A 10,676-nucleotide genomic window follows, 5' to 3' on the forward strand; every position below is an offset into this window, starting at 1 on the left:
TTAAATGACACAACATGTAAAATTGCTTTCTATTAAGCATTGATATCTAAGTGTTAGTCTTCATAGTCTATATAATAGAGAGAACTAAAACTCACAAATTGTGTCCTGGCTTAAATACAATTTTCTTGGCTTCTGAATATACACAGAACCAATCAATACAATGAAAATGGATAGATGTTGTGTTACAAAAGTAAATGACCTTTTGTTTATTTATTCTGTATGAATTTATATTTGTAGCATTTCTTCCCATGTTTCTGTTGGATATTTTATAAATCCTTACTTTGGTGTGCTTGGTGATTAAATTTATCTGAACATGGCTGAATATGTCAATATAGTAGAATTGGATTCTTGGGGCAGAGAATACCTTTGCGTTAAACCTGGTTAAAATGAAATGGTGGTCACAGTGTGCACAACCAAATAGAAGGTAAGAAACTGTGGCTTCGGGTACACATTTCTTTATGAGATTTCACTTTGTAGTGTTGGAAGAATTGTTCCGTGATATCAAGAGATCGTGCAGTAAACAGTCCTTTTCTTTATTCCTGTTATGAAAGCAAAATTTGTTGTTTTCAGTTCCTTCAGAGAGCTTGCTAGGTGACTAGATCAATCAGGAATTTGGGAAGAGGGACTTAGATATGCAAAATATATTTTTGGTATTGGAGTTTTTCTAGGTACTTTAGGGAACTAACTTCATAAGATTTGGAATATAATCAGACAAGAGCATGTTAAAGATGTAGACAAGAACGGGGTGTGGTGGCACAGGCCTTTATTCTTAGCACTGGGGAGCAGAAGCAGGCAGAACTCTAAGTTCAAGGCCAGATTGGTCTACAGAGAGAGAAAGAGAGAAAAGGTGAGAGGGAGAGTGAGTTCTGGTACTGCCAGGGATATAAAAGAAACAGTGTCACAAAAATGTTCAAGAATAAGTTCTGAATTATACAGAGAAAAATTCTCATTTTATTTTAGTAAGATGTTAATAATTTTTTCTTGATACTAATGAAATCTCTTAGCTATAAAATAATGTGAGGCACCAAAAATGTAAGAAAAGATGTTATACATCACTATTCCCCTTACACTATAAGTTGAATTATTATTAAATAAACCTATGTAAATACACTTTGAAGGCTTTTCTGTGATTAGCTAAAGGGCTTTTACATTGTGAATTAAGAATATTGGATTTCAGGCCAATATTGAATTGTCATCACTAAGGTGTAGAAGCATATTAAGCATACAAAATAATATATAAAATTTTGCACAATAAAGAATGAGAACCTTTAATTGGTTTTCCTCTAATGTCAACACCTTCTTTTTGTTGGAGTGAAGATTGGATGATTTGAACTAATTTTATGAGAAATACAACCTGCTTTCAGAAGATAAGTAACAGAGAAAGATGAGGAAAAACATATGCTAAGGAACAATGAACTGGGATAGAGTATTCTATGTAATACATAGAACAATAAATTTGACCCATCTGTTACTGGTAAGGTGGGGACTTCATTACGCATATCTATGTACTTAAAAATGTTTTCTTTTCCTTCTTAAGTTTGTATGGTTGCTATGAAAACTATGGGTTTTGTGTTAAGATCTTTGCATATTTAATGATAGTTTTGAAATATTAGTGTTATAATCAAAAGCCGTGCTTTGTACATACTTTTTAAGCAACAAAAAAGAGAAGTGTCTGCTTGGGTATTATGAAGAAAGTTACTATGTTAAACATGAATTAATTTTTCTGACATATACCTTCTCTTCATCTACCATGCTTGTTGATGGAACCTTAGCGCATAGGAATGAATAGTAACCATCTTAGTATAGTTTCAGGATTTTATTGTTTCTTGTTTGCCATGTGCCTTTCTATTAAAAGGCTCTCTTTTCTAAGTCTCTGAATTTAATTGGAGAGGTTTTCAATAACTTCTAGTCCATTTTTAATTCATATAACCGGTCTTTGGTGTTGTTATTGAATTTTATGACAGTAACTTCTTAATGTTATTTTGAAGGTTATATATATATATATATGTATATATATATATACATATATATATATACATATATATATATATGTCTCCAAAACATTTTATAAAAATATTAAATTTTTAGTGTAAGTAACACTTAGTGATGGACAATTTTATAAGCATTCTCTAAAGTATTGAATATTCTACAATTTTAATTTTTATTAAAACATTATAAATACCACATCCTTTATTAACCTTAATGTACACTGATCTAGTTAACATAACCACAAATTTTTATCTTTGAAATTTTTTTCTTAGTTTGTCAGTAATTAATCTTGACTTCTCTATCTGAGCTTTCTCATCATTATTCACAAAAAATCTATTGTTGTTTTATTGAGAATAGTAAGGAATGTTCATTGATATGTAGATACATAAGAATATGACAATATACGAAATGGCATTTCATTAAGCCCTAGGAAAACTAAACTATCATGGTTTCAGGAAAATAAATGTAACTAGAAAATATACCGAGTAAGGTAGCAAAGACTCAGAAAGGCAAATACCATGTGTTCTTTCTCATATAGATCATAGAATCTCCTTCTAATATACTTGTATTTATGTGAAGCTGTGGATGGCTTGAGTTTATTTAACTGATATAGGTCGCAGACATTAGAAAGTTGGGTTTTATACAGTGTGCTATGGAAGATATTGAACATGTGGGATATGGATGTAGATGTAAGAATAATGAAGAGAGACTAGTATAAGTGGTGAGGGACATAAGACAGGAAGGAACAAAGAACTGAAAAATCAAGGATGAGGTTGAATGTCAACAAGAATAAAATAAGACAATCTGTTACTTTATAGGTTAGGTTAAAATAAATATTAAAATTTAAAACTAATACCATTATGTTTAATTCTATATACATCATGTTTGAGGAAAAATGCCAGCAAGTGATATCAAAATGGAAATAATATATTTATCTTATTTGATCTTAGTCAAATTATCCATAATTATTTGGTAAAAACATCATTTTTCTGCCAAATTTATTGTACCACTTAAAAAATTGCCTGTGATATAATCAAACTTTATGATAGTAGACAATTTTATTATTAGGTCAACTTTTAAAATCTGTGATTTGATCTATGTTTTAAGTTTCTTTTTACTTAAATTTGTTCCTCCGGACATTCACACATATTAAATTATCATTTTCAAAGTTGAATACTACTATAAAAATATGATCCAGCAGGGTTTTTGAAATTGCTCAATTATAAGTAATATTACCCGTAAACTACAGGACATTCTCCACTAAGCTCATAGATACAAAGAAGATACACAGGAAGAATGCCCCAAGTGCATAGGATTGAGTCTCATGTAGAATGGGCATAAAATTGTCTAGGAGGCCGATTGAGGGAAGGAACTAGATGGGAGATGGAAGGAAGAGGAGAATGGATCCTGTGTGGGAAGGGACAGGAGATATGATCCAATAGTCAGGAGAAGGAAAGGAAATCTTGAACTTTTAGAGATGAGGAGGTAGGGGAAATCTCCAGGAAGAGAAAGAGTCCAGGATAATGGAGGTACCCACGAATCAATGGGGGTTACCTAAGCTGTGACTTACATTGGTGATATGGAACATTTAGAGGCCAACTCCTGTAGCCCGGAAGGACACCAGTGGAGGGATAAAGACACAAATACAACTACAAAATTTCTAGGCAAAATTTTTCAAGCCTAAAAGAAATTCAGGACCGCATTCTAGGGTCTATGTTCTCCTTTGCTTTATTGATGTCTGTTAATTTTTGTATAAAATAAGGATTGGGAGATTATCATTAGAAGTAGGTATACAATATTTATATTGTTATATTCACACTTTAGCTGGGCCCACTTTGTTGCAATATCATTGCAAAAAATAAAATTGGAAAGCAATATTTTTGAGTACACATTCAGGAATATATATATAAAGTCCTCTTTCAAAGAATGTACACTAAGAAAATGTAATACAAAATTCCTTCAATTAAACGTCTGGAGGAAAATATTGGACTTTGGGAAACCGAGACAAACTAGGAGCTTGACCTGTATGTCTCAGGAATGGACGTGGAAGTGGAATTATTATCCTAAATAATCTCCTCCACACCATGTTCCTAGATCTTTTTTACCCATGCCAAGCCCCTGACCAACATTCTCTATTCTGAACATGTAAGTACTAATGAAGCAAAGAGAAGTCTCTAGCTTTACAGATATATAGTATGTAAAGTTTTCCAGTATGTCACAGGAGACACTATTGGAAAGGCACCCTCAAATCTTGTCCGTGGGAAAGTTCAGTGAGTCTTGGGTAGGGAATGAGTGGGTTCTCTGAATAAATAGCCTTGATCTGAGCCTTCCACACATTGGAATCATGAGCTGCGATCTTCTCAGAATCATCTGGACTTCCCTGCTTGATATGGTTCTTGTAAGTAAGAGAGTTTATATAATCAATTTATTCATTACAAATGCCAGTTGTTGGGAAGGGCACAGTTGTTCTTATCAGACCTTGTGGCTTTTACTCTTTTTGCCCTGAAGAAAAGGTCCAAAGAAACAAAGGAAAGACAAGTATTATCTCCTCAGCTCAGTGTAAATGCCTCCGTGCTTTGGATTCCTATTGTGCAATTTGTTTATGACACTGATTTCTGAAAGAGAAGAGCTTCTAGTTAAGACATCATCATCTCGGGCTGGAGAGATGGCTCAGCAGTTAAGAGCACCGACTGCTCTTCCAGAGGTCCTGAGTTCAATCCCCAGCAACCACATGGTGGCTCACAACCATCTGTAATGGGATCCAATGCCCTCTTCTGGTGTGTCTGTACTTATATGTAATAAATGAATAAATAAATAAAAAAAAAAAAGACATCATCATCTCAGTCTTTCCACTAGTATTACTCTGAATACCATTCCCTGACAGTGACTCTTTAGATTTCTGACTCAATAGGTTTGATTAGCTGGCAGATTTCTTTTCTTTTTTTCATTTTTTAAATTTCTTATAAAATTATATTGCTTTTTTAATTGGATATTTCTACATTTGCATTTCAAATGTTATTTCCTTTCCCAGTTTCTTTTCCATAATTGCCCTATCCAATTCTGCTCCCCTTCTTCTATAACCCACCTTACTTCTCCCTGACATTGCCTTGAACTTGGAGACAAACTCAATGGCTTCTCCTTCCATTGGTGACCCCAAGACCATCCTTTGTCACATATGCAGTTGGAGCCATAGTTCTGTCCATGTACAGTCTTTGAATATTGGTTTAGTACCAGAAATCTCTGTTTTTTTTTTTTGTTTTTTTTTTTTTTTTGCATTGTTGTTATTATGGTGTTGAAAGTACCTTTAGCTCTTCTAATCCTTTCTCAAATCCTACCAACAAGATGTCCATTTTCAGTTCACTGGCAGCATAGACTCCTTAGCTTCATCACTCTTATCTACATTTGATTTCGGAGAGAGAGAGAGAGAGAGAGAGAGAGAGAGACAGACAGACAGACAGACAGACAGACAGACAGACAGAGACAGAGAGTGTGTGTATGTGTGTGTGTGTTTGTGTTTGTGTTTGTGTGTGTAGAGCTAAACAATGAATTCTCAAATGAGGAATATCAACATCCTTAGCCATCAGGTAAATGGAAATGAAAAACAAAATCCTGAGTTTCCATAGCACAGCAATCAGAATGACTAGGATATAATTGGCCCCTTGTACAGCTATGGTGTTTGGTGGATTTTTAACAAGTATTCTGCGCAACTAAGTTAAGAATTTAGAATCCACAAATGACGAAGCCATATAGACTCCATTCTATTCTTATGAACCTACTGAAGTAGAAGATTCACTTGACTTCAAGCCACTCCTCTCCCAGTCCATGTAATGAACTTTATGTTTGGACTGAATAAAGAATCATGGTAAAACATCCAAAACCCTCAAGTCTGGCCATGGAAACACTGGAAGGTAGATATTAGAGAACTGCTATCTAATGCTACCGCAGAACCACATTATAGTCTATGTTGTCCTTTGCTTTACTAATGTGTGGTAATTTTTGGATAAAATAAGGATTTGGGAGTTTGTCATTTAAGTAGATACAGAATATATACACTGTTATATTCACTTTAGTACTGGGCCCCCTTTTTTTCAAAATCAGAGCAAAAAAATGGAATAGGATAATAGAACATTTGAGTACACATTCAGCAATATATATATAAAGTCCACTATCAAGGAATGTACACTAAGAAAATGTAATAAAATATTCACTCAATTAAAGATCTGTAGGGAAAATACTGGCTATTAGAAAAGAAAGATATCTGAGGAAATTGAATTATAGGCCAGAGGAATGGAACTGGGAATAAAATTATTATCCAGTAGAATCTCCTGCACTCCATATTCCTAGATCTTAGGGACCCATGCCAAGCCCCTGACTAACCTTCTCCATTCACAGCATGTAACCACTAGTGAAGCAGAGATAAGTCTCTAGCTTAAGAGAGATGGAGTACGTAAAGCTTTCCACTGTGTCACAGGAGACATACCTGGAAAGGACACCCTCGAATCTGGTAAATGTAAGGAAAGCTGTTTAGCAGGTAGGAGATGGCAGTTCTCAGTGACATCATAAATAGGACCTCCATGAAAAATCTGTTGTAACTAGGAGAGCCCTAGCTTCTTCTGTGATGTAACAATTATTGTCCTGACAGGAACTGACTCTCACATATTACCTCATTACCTCTCTGGTTTGCTAATTTGCACTAATTCAGAGTAAACAGCCATTTGGGAGTGAGAACAAACAGGATGAGGAGATCAGAGATGTGAGGAAGGAACCTGGCCTTCTGTCTTTGTATGAAAAAATGAAGAAATAAGTGGTATTTTGAAAAGTTCAGAGAGCCCTTGGAAGGGTTGGAGTGGTATCGCTGAAGAGATAGACTTGATCTGAGACTTACACATATGAGAATCAAGAGCTGGAAGCGTCACAGAAGCATCTGGAATTCCCTGTTCTTATGGTTCCTGAATGTCAAAGGGTTTATATCATTCATTTCTTAATTGCAAAGAATAGATTTTGAGAGAGCACAGTTGTTTTTCTGAGAGCTATGGCCTTTATTCTTTTTGCCCAGAAGAAAAAGGTCTTAAGGAAGGAGGTAAAGACAAGTATTGGGTACTTAGCTCAGAGTAAACTCCTCCAAGCTTTGGATACCTATAGTGCATTTTGTGTCTGACACGGATATTTCGGAGAAAGAAGTGCTTCTAGTTGAGACTTCATCATCTTTGTCTTTCCACTAGTATTACTCTGAATACCAATTTAGAGATCTGAGTAAATAAGTGTGATTAGTTGGCAGTTTTCTTTACTTTTAAATCTTTCTTTTTTAAATTTTTATCAAATTATAGTGTTTTTAAACTGGATGAGTCTATATTTACATTTAAAATATTATGTCCTTTCTCAATTTCCTGCCCATAAGATCACTACCTGTTCACAATCCCTTCTTCTCTAACCATAATTCTGCCCCTTGAAATTCCCTTGAACTGGGAGACAAACCTAGGTAGGACCAAGGCTTCTCCTTCCATTGGTGCCCATACTCTGCCACATATGCATTTGGAGCCATAGTTCTGTCTATGTTCATTGTTTGAATATTGGTCTAGTACCAGAAAGCTCTGGGTCATTGACAATGTTGTTCTTTTGGAGTTAACAACACCTTCAACTATTGTAATCCTGTCTCAAAATCTACCAACAAGATGTCTGTTTTCAGTTCACTGGTTTGCCACTAACATTCACTTCTGTATTTGACATGCTCTAAATGTGTCTCTCAGGAATTATCTATATCCAGTTCCTGGTAGAATGCACTTCTTAGCTTCATAAATCTTATCTAGTTTTGGTGGCTGATTTCATATATATATATATATATATATATATATATATATATATATATATATATATATATATCATATACATATGAAATATATATGATATATATGTATATACTTTTGGTGGCTCCAACAGTTATGAAGTTAGGGGGAATTTTAAAATGGATTCAGTGCAACTAGGTCAAGAATGTAGAGTCCACAAATTGCATTGGCAAATAGATTCCCTCCTGTTCTTATGAAACTATTGAAGTGGGGGTTTCCCTGGTCCTGAAGCCATTCTTATCAATTCCCATCCTTCTCTATCTTATGTTTGGCCTCAAGAAATATTCATGGTAAAACATTGAAAAATCTCAAATCTAACCCAGAGACACTGGAACAGAGATATTGAAGAACCGAGATCGAAAGGGACCTGAGAACCAAATTCTGTACTCCATGTGGTCCTATGCGTTACTGATACGTGGAAATTTTTGGATGAAATAGGAATTTGGAGTTTACCACTTGAAGTAGATACACACAATTTACACTGTTATTATCACTCTAGAGCTGGGCGCCTTTGTTGCGAAAATCATTGCAGAAAATAGAAGTGGAAAAGAGAATTTTTGAGTACACATTCAGGAATATGAATAAAGTCACCTATCAAGGAATATACAATAAAAATTGAAATGCACATGCATTCAAATAAATGTCTGTAGGGAAAATACTGGCCTTTGGGGAACAGAGAAAACGAAGAAAATTGAACTGTGTGCCACAGGAATGAACCTGAGAATGAAAATATTATCTAGAAGAATCTTCTACACACCTGTTCCTAAATCTCATCGACCCATGCCAAGACCCTGACTAACTTTGTCCTTTCAGAGCATGTTACCATTAAAGAAGCAAAGAGAAGTCACTAGCTTTAGAGAGATGGAGTATGTAAACATTTCCACTATGTTACAGAAGACATACATGGAAAGGGCACCCTCAAATCTAGTCAACGTATAAAAAAATTCTTTAGCAGATAGGCCATGGCAGTTCTTAGAGACATCATCATTAGTTCATTCATGAAAAATCTCTGGTATCCTGGAGAGCCAAAACTTCTTCTGTGATGTCACAAGTTTTGCTGTGACTGCAACTGATCTTCAGATGTTCGTTCATTACCTCTAGGGTTTACTAATTGTCCTCTATTTCAGAGTAAACAGTCATTTGGGGGTGAGAAAAAAGAAGATGAAGAGATATGAGAAGGGGATTAAGTTGGCTTTTTGTCTTTGTATGAAAAAAAAAGAAAGATCTATGTGGTCCTTGGAAAGCTCAGTGAGTCCAAGATAGGAGTTGTGTGGGATCGCTAAAGAGATAGTCTTTATCTGAACCTTCCACATATGAGAATCATGAGCTGCGAGTCTCTCAGAAGCATCTCAACTTCCCTCTTCTTATGGTTCCTAAAATTCAGAGAGTTTATATCATTCATTTCTTTATTACAAAATCCAAGTGTTGTGAAGAGCACAATTGATTCCCTGAGCTCCTGACCTTTACTGTTTTTCTCAGAAGACAGGAACTAACGAAGAAGGGAAGTACAAATATTGTGTTGCTATCTCGGAGTAAACACCATGCTTTGGACACCTATAGTGATTTTTTTGTCTGACACTAATATTACGGACACAGAATTGCTTCTAGTTGAGATTTCATCATCTCAGTCTTTCCACTAGTATTACTCGACCACATCATATTTACGAGTCAATATTTGTGATTACTTGGCAACTTTTACTGTCTTTTACATCTTACTTTTTTTATTTTTTAGCAAATTATATTGTTTTTTTAAACTGGATGTTTCTATATTTAAATTTCCAATATTATTTCCTTTCCCAGTTTCCTGCACATAAGATCCCTACATATTCTCATTTCCTTCTTCTCTAACCAGCCTTTCTCCTGAATGACATTCCCTTGAAGTGAAAGATGTACAAGGGAGGACAAAGGCTCCTCTTTCCTATGTTGCCCAAAAATTCCATCCATTGCGACATATGCATTTGGAGCCATTCCTCAGTCCATGTACTTTCTTTCTATATTGGTATAGTATGAGAAAGCCCTGGTTCATTGGCATTGTTGTTCTTAAAATGTTATACAATGGTTTTAATTCATAATTAGGCAATTTTAAATGACATCTGACCCAATTAATATCTCCTAGTAATTTTTCAAATTTTCAAAATCATTAAGAGTCTTAAGATTATCTTTCCTCAATTCAACCTTCTGGGGGATAATGTAATAAGGACTTAGTTTTGCTCTTAAATAATTTACAAAATTGCCCTTTCGTACCTTTTCTGGGGCAGTAATCAAATCCCCTACCTTCTAGCAATTTAAATAAATTTCCATATACTAAATCTAAAATCTCTTCATTCTTTGCAGTTAAAAGGATATCATCTGTAAAATGGGGCGCAGGAAACTTCTGTCTTATTGGGGCAATGGCATTGCCCACAAATGTTGACACATAGAAGGCTATTGGCCATACCTTTTGGTAAAACTACCCATTTACAGTAAGAAATTGAAATACAATATTCATTCAATTAAAGGTTGTAGAGAAAATACTTGCCTTCGGGAAAGAAAGAAAACACAGAAAATTGAACTTTATGTCACAGGAATGAACTTGGGAATAAAAATATTATCTAGAAGTATGTCATACACTCCATGTTCCTAAATCTTTTCTACCCATGCTAAGCCCCTGGCTAACTTTCTACATTCAGAGCATGTAACGACTAGTGAAGCTGAGAGAAGTCTCTACTTTAGAGTGATGTAGTACATACAGGTTTCAACTGTGTTTCCGGAGATATACCTGGTAAGGACACTCTCGAATCTGGTCAATGTAAGGAAAAGTGTTCAGCATGTAGACCACAGTAGTTCTCAGTGACATTATCATTA

General features: G+C 34.9%; 1 long non-coding RNA gene across 1 annotated transcript in view; it reads right to left on the reverse strand.

Moving 5' to 3' along the window:
* LOC134484573 (uncharacterized) overlaps positions 1-6,633 on the reverse strand; it is a 59,610-nt gene extending 52,977 nt beyond the window's left edge. The window contains exon 1 of the long non-coding RNA XR_010062041.1: positions 6,470-6,633. This is a non-coding gene — a long non-coding RNA (uncharacterized LOC134484573). The remainder of the gene's footprint in view (positions 1-6,469) is intronic.
* Between the last annotated feature and the right edge of the window lie 4,043 nt (positions 6,634-10,676).

The sequence above is a fragment of the Rattus norvegicus genome (genome assembly GCF_036323735.1).
Source record: "Rattus norvegicus strain BN/NHsdMcwi chromosome Y unlocalized genomic scaffold, GRCr8 chrY_unlocalized_11, whole genome shotgun sequence".
In the NCBI taxonomy this organism is placed as follows: Eukaryota; Metazoa; Chordata; class Mammalia; order Rodentia; family Muridae; genus Rattus; species Rattus norvegicus.